Raw genomic sequence first — 9,972 nt, forward strand, 5'->3', positions numbered from 1 at the left:
CGCGCAAATCGCAAGCATACTGCCCGCCCCCTGGTTCACGCATATGGAGCTGCGGAAACGAAAATACGTAACAACAGGTCGCAGTATATGAACCTATGACACAAGCATTTGGCGCATTCGGAGTCGCTCTCGGCATGGTTTAAAAGTAGGTAAGTGCGCACGCAAGAAGGCCAGAGACGATTTGCCGGAGTTCGCACGTCTAGCTGGTCTAGCTGTGTGTATACGAGCTTTGTATACAGCACAGGCCCACGGCAAAAAAGAAAAACTGAATTAATTCGCAATTTACACGCACAAATTAAATAACGAGTGTTCTAGAAATATTGCAATGCCAGGTTTCTACTGCATTCCTCAATTCTAAATGTATTTGCAGGTGAATAAGCAAATTGAACACGGTTTCTCCTTCGGCACGAGATTTAAAAAATAGATTCTGGTATTTAACGCGCCAAATCCAGGATATGATTATGACGCACGCCGTAGTGGAGGAGACTTCGGACTAATTTTGAGCACCTGGGGTTCTTAAACGTGCACCCAGTGCACGATACACGGGCGTTTGTGCATTTCGCACCTGTCGAAATGGCACCGCCGTGGCCTGCATTGGATCCTCGGGCTTAGCAGCGCAACGCCGAAGCCACCACGGCGAGTTCGGCACGAGATGCAAGGGTCAAGTTCCATCTGCAGTGCGTGGTTCCGTCTGCACTTGTGCACCAAACAAGCAACGCGGACGACCAGCGACAGTGAGTGGGGCCGGGTGGGGCTGTGTGTCGTGGTTCGGCGAAGATTCACTGGTGAGAACGCAACAAAACAAAAATGAAAATCTACGTGGCATTCACAAGCCGTGTGTTCTTCGTTCCTTTTCGCGGCTTATGAACCAAGTTGCTCCAAATCTTGTTTGACGTTCCCAAATGACGGCGTCGACATGAGCTTCGGAATGCCGACCGCACGCATGGTGAGACAATTAGTAGTGCGGATAAGGTGACGTCCAACTTGCAGTGCGGCACAAAGTCAATGGCACAATGTAGGCGGTGATCAACAGCCACCATAACTGTCAATCCAGGTGAATATTCGGTTAACAGTGCTTAGGTGGCTAACGATAGCAGCACGCACCGTGCCTCCACGCCCCGGCAGTACGCGCTGGCCGCACTTGTGTCGATACAAAATTAGGAAGAGGCGTCGAGACCGATGAGCGATGTCACAGGCCAGTAACATGCAGTAATGCAGTTACATGCACTAATGCGTAACATGCAGTAATACTTACTGCATGTTACGCTAGGGATTTAACTTACAAAGGACCATGCATGTTCCCTCTGTACTTTTAGAGGTGGATGAGCAGCTGGTCCATATAAGCCATCGGGCAACTGCCAGCGCCTGACGGACAGTGTCAACCGAGTGCGCGGGAAATGAACACTCCTCGAACAGGAAACAAGCGTAAGGGAGAATATTCAGTTTATGAAAGCAGCCATTGAATGCCCGCCCAGCCCCGCAAGAGCGGTTTTGCGACCAAGCGCTCGTTTCAAATTCTATACCAAGTTCTTTAAAGCGTTTGCAATTTGGAGGCATCCTTGCGTACTGATTTGACAAGAAATTACGGTATCGACTGGAATATTCTAGAAGCTTTACAAAGTTCAACGACTGCATTTTCAGCTTGTTTGGACAGCGCGTCTGGAGAGGAAGAAAAAAAAGTCTCTGAAAGATTGCCGTCTTCATTACACAAGGGCTGAACCAAACTCAAAATAATATCAATGAACTTGGCTGGTGAGCTTCCATGCCTGCAGATACCGAGGCTGAACAGCTTGAATGAATGGTGGTGAAAAGACTGGCGTGAGTTGTGTGGTTCTATTAAGGCATGGTCGTATTTGTTTCGCAGTAACTGCGCTCTGTTCGGTCATTCGTAGCGCACTGCAGGCTACCCAATATTGAGGTGCTAATAGCGAAGTGTCCTCAAATGTCGCTAATTCTCGGGACGTGTCATCAGGCTTCAGCATCGGACTAGTCGGTGCTGCACTGTCTTGGAAAACAGGCACGGACAACAGACAGAGCGCGCTGTGTTTATTCTGTCGTCGGTGCCTGTGGCGCAGTCGAAAGCATAAAACCTTTCGGACTCCAACAATAATCACCTTACGCGCCTTTACTAAACTCTGCGCGGTATTTTCAGTTCCCGTAACAGCGTATCTTAACGGCAAGAGTAGCCAGAGGAGAAAATAAAATATACGCTAGGCTTATAACTATCTTTATTGGGGAAAAAGCAGTGCACATAATTTTTGGAGAGTTCTGAGCGGTAAATATCTCGGCAGCCATGGGAAATGCTCAGTGGTAAAATGTCTCGGTTGGCCTCCAAAACCAACTGAGACATGCAACCTTTGCTTCTGCCACGGATTTTTGTCGCCCGTAATCGTGGTTCGCAGCCACATGGAGAAACGTGTACGACCAAATGAGCATGCTTATCCTCTTTCTATACTTTTTTTTTTACTTTCTGAGCATGCTCCCTAAGACAGTCATTAGCAGACTTTTCCCTCTGTTTAGTAGAACTTGTTGTTGGGCGAGTTGGTAGGTATTAGCGAACACTGTATCCTTGTCCCTCGCTGTCTTTGTGGTTCGTTTGCTCGCGCAGTTATACAATGTTCGCTTTTCCCTCTGGCCGATGTAAATTTCTCCACATGGCACTGGGATGGAGTAAATGAGCTCCAATGGAGAGTTTTGCAAATTGACGCTCATGCTGTCTATCCACTATCCATCCAGCCCAAGGCAAACGCTATCCCATCCGCGTTTGCCTTGGGCGCAGATCCGAGGACACAGCTTTTTCAGTTTCTCATTAGGGGCTAACAAAACCCAGAGCGACATCATGTCTGCCGGCAACCTTCTTAAGGTGTTGCGTACATACGGCATGACCTCCCCTTCGAAGTGTTGTGCCCTTGTGGCTCCAGGTTTCACTCTTCGCAAGATAGACTGCACCGAGAACGAACGTCGTAGGGAAGTCCACTGCCAAAATGCACCCTACTTGAAAATTAACGCTATCCTGCGTGAGCTGTGGACACGACTTGCGGAGCGGAGAATCCATAAATTGTCACGCAATAATCCTTTTCACAATCTTACAGTGGGAGGAGTGAAACGGCAGAAGTCCTTTCTAGGTAGATGGAAGGTGCGCCCAACACACGTGGTCAACGCTGAAATTCAATTTAAGGTCCAGAAATTGCGATTATCCATGTCAGGGATGTCGTGCGTGAAAACCGGCCCCTGCCTGAGCTGACTAAAGGCACTTGAAATAGAAGCAAGGGATATAAAGCAACCCTGCTGAATGAGTGCCAAGAGAAGGGAAGCGCAGCCGAGGACGGCAGAAAACTAGGTGGGGTGATGAAATTGGGAAATTCGCAGGCGCAAATTGAAATCAGTTGGCGCAGGGCAGGAGTAATTCAAGATCGCAAGGATAGGCTTTCGTCCTGCAGTGGACATTAAATAGGTTGATGATGATGATGACGTTTGAAAAAAGGTGTTGCGCTCACCGCTGCCCTGTTCTTGCTCAAATTTTGCAGGAAGATCGCATTTTCGACTCTACGACGTGTAGAATAACACTAAGCACAGTTAACCGCCTGGTCTTTAAGAAGACAGTGCAAACTTGCGTGCACTTATGGGGATGCAAGCTACTGCCGCAACGGCGCATGGATGGATGGATGTTATCAGCGTCCCCTTTGGAACCGGGCGGTGGGTTGCGCCACCAAGTTCTTGTTATTATACTGCTTAATTTCCTACCTAGGTTAAAAAAAGTACAAAAAAACGACGAATTCCCATAACCAAATGTTCTGACCCCCTATTGTGAACTTTCTTTTTGCATGTCTCAGTTTTTTGCCGTTTCCCTACTTCTACCTGCTTTCAATGTATTCACGCCCTCTAGTGTTACGATAAAACTCGAAAACCGGAAATACGTATGAATGTTGATAAAGACACAATATGCTGTGTGCTTTTTGGTCGTTAATATCGCCCTACACTTACGAATGCTTAGTGCTAACCTGCGGAGGCACTGACAAAACACGTCGTCAAATAGGCACGAGCAGGAAAGCCTTATTTTGACGGCGCTAGGTCTCGGCCAGCCCGAAATCGTGCTGATCGTTTCGACCAACCTGGCGTGTCGCGAAGAGCTGCGAAGATCAGTCTAGGAGCGACGGAAATCGCTGTGTCACTGAGTGAAAATAGCCCCATATGAAACAGCCTTTAAACTGTGAAAAGCCAACTTAAAAATGTAAAAAGCCGACTTTAAAATTCCGTGCAGTGAAGCTGACTTTAGCAAACCGACCGTCATTGTGCAGCACTTATATAAAATTGTGCGCGCGTTGCATGTGTACATAGAGCTTTGTCATTTGTAATTTAGCTTTCGACTTTGAACATATAGAAAGTGCGTGCTTGTTTGGTTGTGGGGCATGTTAAAATAGCGCAAATAGTGCCAAAATGAATCAGTGGTGTGTTTTGGCGTCTTTCCTGACTCTTGTTCAATTCGAACCGCTACATAATTCAATCATTTCCGTCGGTCCTGTCAGGGTTGAATTAATGGAAGTGGACTATAGTCGATTTTTACCAATAAAAATATAACTAGGCCTGAGCACACGCCATGAAAATCCATGACATTGCGGCAAGCAGGTGCGGGAACTTCAAGGCAGCTTCGCCATCCCGTGTTTAGTTTTTGTGACTGGATGGATGGATGGATGGATGGATGTTATCAGCGCCCCTTTGGAACGGGGCGGAGCGTAGCGCCACCAAGCTTTTGCTGTTATACTGCTTAATGTCCTACCTGAGTTAGAAAAAAAGAAACCACTATCAACTCCCACAACCAAATTTTCTCACCCCCTATTGCGAATTTTGCTTTTGCACTTCTCCGTTTTTTGTCGTTTCCCTATTTTTCTTCCCCCAATCTTCCAACCGCCTCTAACCAATCTTTATTGCGGACATGTTTACTTCTCCTCTGCTCTCGCTGAACCCAAGGGCTTCAAGGAGTCCAGTGTTGCCTAAATTGACCGCTGGACAGATATCTTCATATTCTAATAAAATATGTTCCATCGTTTGCCTAGCTTTACCGCAGCAAGAACGTGCTTCTTCTTACTACCTACAGGTGCGTGTTGTTAAGCATCCTGATCACGATTCGAAAAGTAATAAACTTCCCTTTGAGCTATCAGAAATTGTTTCTTTCCTAATTTCGTTTTTTTTCCTTTTAAGTAGTTACTCATGGCAGGTTTCTTTTCCATTGCCACCACCCATGAGATTTCAGCATCTCTCACTCTCCGCTTGACGTTCGTTGACGCTGTATTGCTGACCCTACGAGCCGCATAATTGCTGGTAAGCTTCCTAGTTCTTTTCCTCCGCTGTGAATCAATGTTTTTCCTGTACAGATACCTGAGCACTCTCCCAGCCCATTTACTTTTTTCCATATTCCTCAGCCATTCTTCATACTCAATTTTACTGCGAGCTTCCCTCACTTCAAAACTAGTCCCGCCCATATGACCCTGCACAGCTTCGTTTGTCGTCTTCCCGTGAGCGCCCAATGCGAGGTGCCCCACTGACCTTTGGTTGCCATCGATTCCTGATTGTACCCCTGATTTCAAGCAAACAACCGCATTTCCAAACGTTAGTCCTCGAACTATTACACCTTTCCACGTACCCCGGAGCACCTCATGCCTATAGCATTCTGCGCTTCATTATGGCTGCATTTCTCTACCCCGTTACTGTTATTTTTTCCTCTGTTCCATATAGCTATTGCATTCGTTTATCCATATACCAGCCTTTATATTCTTTAACCCGAGGTATTTCCTGGCCCTCTATTGCCACTGTCTGTTCACTGTTTTCGTTTAGTACCATAACACCTGATTTTTCAACGCTAAATTTCAAACCTAAATTCTAAATGTAATAATACATTATGGGATTATACGTGCCAAAACCACTTTCTAATTAATCAGGCACGCCGCAGTGGAGGACTCCGGGGATGTCGACCACCCGGAATTCTTTAACGTGCACCTAAATCTATGTACATGGGTGTTCTCGCATTTCGCCCCCATCGAAATGCGGCCGCCGTGGCCGGGATTCCATCCCGCGACCTCGTGCTGAGTAGCCCAACACCACAGCCACTGAACCACCACGGCGGGTAAACTTAAATTCTCGCTTTCCTGTCGACTGATATTAGCCGGACGCTGCAAATCACTTTGCTTTTCAGCTAGCAACACAATGTCGTGCGCATAAAATAAACCTGGAAGCTGCTGCTCTACTACTGTACCCGCCTATTTGTGTGAGAGATTAAGCCCGATAATACTTCCTTCTAGAGCCCTGTCCATCCTTACTATGTATATCATAAACAGCAGTGGGGATAAAGGGCACTCCAGCCTCAGTCGCTTGTTGATATCAATTTTCTCCTTGCTCCTTATTTCTTCCCATTCAACGCAAGCACTATTTTCTAGGTAAATCTCTCTCATAAACTGTAGACAATCGTCACCTAAGCCTTCACCTTCTCGAATATCCCACAAAATGTTGTGGTGTACGTTCTCATACGCTCCTGTAAAAAAAAAGGCCACATATAATGGTCTGCTTTCTACCCTTGATATTTCAATACACTGAGTAAGAACAAATAAATTATCATGCAAACGCCTAACTTTTTTGAAGCCAATTATAAGTTCTCCCAAAATGCCATTATTCTCTGCCCATGCCTGCAGCTTTAACTTAATTGTCTGCATTGGTAACCTGTACCGTACCGATGTTAATGGTCAACGGTCAATACTAGTGAATTCTATCTTTCTCCGCCTTACCTTTATAAATTAAATACATTCAACGTTGTCGCCAACTGTCTGGTATTCGTCTATCTTTAAAAGATTTTTCCACTGCTTTCACCAGAGCTTCCTTGCTTTTTGGTCCCAGTTCCTTTACCAGCCTTACGGGAAGGACCTCCTCTAGCTCTGTGGCTGTGCGTTTAGTAATTTTCTCTTCGGGTTTCTTCCAGTTGAAATTTTTCAGCACCAGCTCCTTTTCTATCTGGTTATTTTTATCCTCATTTTTTCTTGAAATACAACATTGTCATGGCCTTGGAAAGATTCGGCTGTTATTTTTCGGGTGCAATTTATTGCCGTGTCCCCTTCCATTTTGTTTCCATCTTCGTCTACGATATGTTATTGTATTGCTGTTGACTTCCTGCCTAATAATGTTATATCGTTCCAAAATATTCTAGGTGCGGCCTTTTTCTCACGTATTTCTAACAACCAACTTTCACTTTCACCTTTCATCTTTGCTTGCACCAGTATTTGAACCATAGATTTCTTTCTCCCGGTATATTTTCCGTTTACAGGCTATTTCATCTTGCAGTAACTGCGCTACTTTTGCCTGCCTGTGCTTTCGGGGTGCTCTCTGCCGTTCAGCGATCAATTCTCGTATTTCCTTGTTCCACCAGGTTTTCTGTTTCTTTTTTCTTTTCCAACGAACATTTTCTCTTTCCATATTTCTGTTGTTATTACACTTAGAAGCTGACTATATTCCCACTTATTACTTGGTCATTTGCCAAGTTCTTCCTCGACTGTTGCGACAATATTTGGTATTCGTTCAGCGTTCAAATAAACACGCCTAAACTTGGGTCGCCACCTGCCGGCAGATGCAGAAGGCAAGGTTTCAGGGAGGGCTGCCGCGTGTTGCCCGCTCCTGGATCACGCGACCGCCCTGCCTGAAATGCTGCTTTCCGCAGCTGCCGGCACGCGGCTACACAAGTTTATGCTTGTGCCGTTGCAGCAGCAGCTACCATCCCCATAAGTTCACGTATGTTTGCACTCTTAAAGACCAGGCAATTAACTAGGACAACTTTTATACTGAACGACGTAGACTCCAAAATGCACTTCTTGCGCAAAATTTGAACAAGAAGAGTGGAGCAGTGACCCGAAAACCTCTTTTCGTACGTAGGCAGGAAAATATGCTGGACCCTGGTATATAGTGCGAGCGTGCGCTCGCGATACTGGCCCTAGCCCCCCATTCCTCTGAAGGCAAACGAAGCGCTGCTTCGAGGGCATCACACGCCAATATGCCTCCGGCCAGACAGCCCCGACGCCTAGCGAGCCTACCGCGTCGTAAGACCCTTACGGCTTCGGAGGAATGCCTGCAGACGCGGCAAACCCCGTGCATATTCTATGGAGTGCCTTGCAGCAGGCTATGCTAATCGTGACTTCAGCCAGGCCTCGGATCGGATTCCCGATACCGGCGTGCAGTGGTTACCGCGATGAGATGACCCCCACCGTTTTTATGCTATTATTTTTTTACTGGAACAGCGTCAGAATGAGCAAGCGACTGGCAAACGCGAGAGCGCGATGTTATAGTTTTCGCGATTGCTCCAGACGACTAGGCTGCCTACTTGTAACGCTTGGCTGGCCAGACTGGGAGCACTATGGACGAATTTCGTAAACTACGCAGAGACGTGTTCCTCGCAAATGACTACCAACTGCAAATGCGGAGGGAGTTGGAGCTACGCACGCAGGTCCCGCACAAATCGCTGGTGGAGCACGTCCGAGCGATGCAGGAGCTTTTCGAGCACGCTGATTTGAGTGCTTTGAATGCGCAGCTAGCGGAATGGGTAATTTGACAAAGCGAATCTACCTTTGCACTTTACCTGCAGGGTCCTCGTTGAAGAGAACTGAACGAGCTGGCCGCAGAATCACGCCGGGTGCAAGCTGAAATATCGGCAGCCTGCGCGTACTAACCACTGCCACCTCCCTCGGAGCCTGTGGAGTGAAACTGCGCTTGGTACCACAGCACGCGCACGAACAGTGAGCACGTTGAGATGCGGGGTCGATCCTCGGCTGAACCCACGCCGTTCGAAATCTCGGACCGCGCCCGTTGGCGGGCCGCGCCAGCAAGGCACTCGGGAGGCTTGTGCGATTCGCAACAACACAACCGATCAGACGACCGCAGGCCAGTGATGCAGCTAAACAGACCTGGCCGAAACGCGATCATGGACGGCCGACCTCACCCCAACGCTTGTTGCGTTCTTCAGGGTAGCCTACCCCACTGCTGCCGACAGTTGTTGCGATGCCTGTTTCTCGAAGCTCGACCGACGTTACTATCAGATAGCGTGGCGTTGTCGGCAGGCTGCAGGCGTCCGGTAGGCCATGGCGAGCAGGCAAGGACGAGAGGATTTCTAGTAAGAAACTTGCACGGTTTATTCAATTGTTGGTGAACGACAAGAAGACGAGAATGAAGTGAAAAGTACAGTGCGGAGCCCATTTAAATAGGCTCACTAAAATTGTGGGCGGGATCTTGCTCACGTCAACGTTACGTGACAGGCACTGAGTCTGGTTTGTGGATGGGCGTCTCCTACTTTCGGTGAGCGGGTGCGGGTGCGCCTCCGCCGGTGGCACTGTACAGGTGACGCTGTAAATCCTTGTCATGGCATTGCCGCTGCTCCCACTTTCGGTGAGCCTTTCTACTAGGCGACGTCGGTTCGCGGAAATTGTTGACCGTTCATGGAAAGGGTGTCTTGTTGTGGATGGGTGATTGATCTATTTTCCCAGTTGACGTTGTAAGTTCTCGTCGTGCCTTTGCGGCTGCTCACACTTTCGGTGAGCCTTTCTTCTAGGCGATGTTGGTTCGCGGAAAGTGTTGACAGTTTGTGGGAAGGGTCCCTGTAAAGTCGCACACACACAAAGGGGCCTGTAAGCACTGCAGGGCGCCAACCAGACCGGCAACCCTTTGAGACAACCACAACAAATTGGGAATTCACACATCGCTTATTCACACTTCCACCACCATGAAGCATGGTGGTCGAGCATCGTTTTGGCTGCTACACGCCAACCGTAACACGCTTAGGGATTGGTGGGGCAGCCTCGCTTAGCACAACTGATGGCGCGGAACCCCGTGCGCTGTTTCAACTGTGCCCAGACGAAAAACATCGCGCGTAAGTGCCCTAACCAGGAGGGAAACCAGGTGGGTCGCAGCAGTGCCAGCGGCCAGGGCAACAGCTTGCGAGGCAAA

General features: G+C 48.0%; 1 protein-coding gene across 1 annotated transcript in view; it reads right to left on the reverse strand.

Annotated features, from left to right (window-relative positions):
- The window catches only part of LOC139054426 (protein Skeletor, isoforms B/C-like), a 358,514-nt gene that overhangs the window by 159,563 nt on the left and 188,979 nt on the right, over positions 1 to 9,972 (reverse strand). The window lies entirely within an intron of this gene.

This window comes from Dermacentor albipictus, chromosome 1 (assembly GCF_038994185.2).
Source record: "Dermacentor albipictus isolate Rhodes 1998 colony chromosome 1, USDA_Dalb.pri_finalv2, whole genome shotgun sequence".
In the NCBI taxonomy this organism is placed as follows: Eukaryota; Metazoa; Arthropoda; class Arachnida; order Ixodida; family Ixodidae; genus Dermacentor; species Dermacentor albipictus.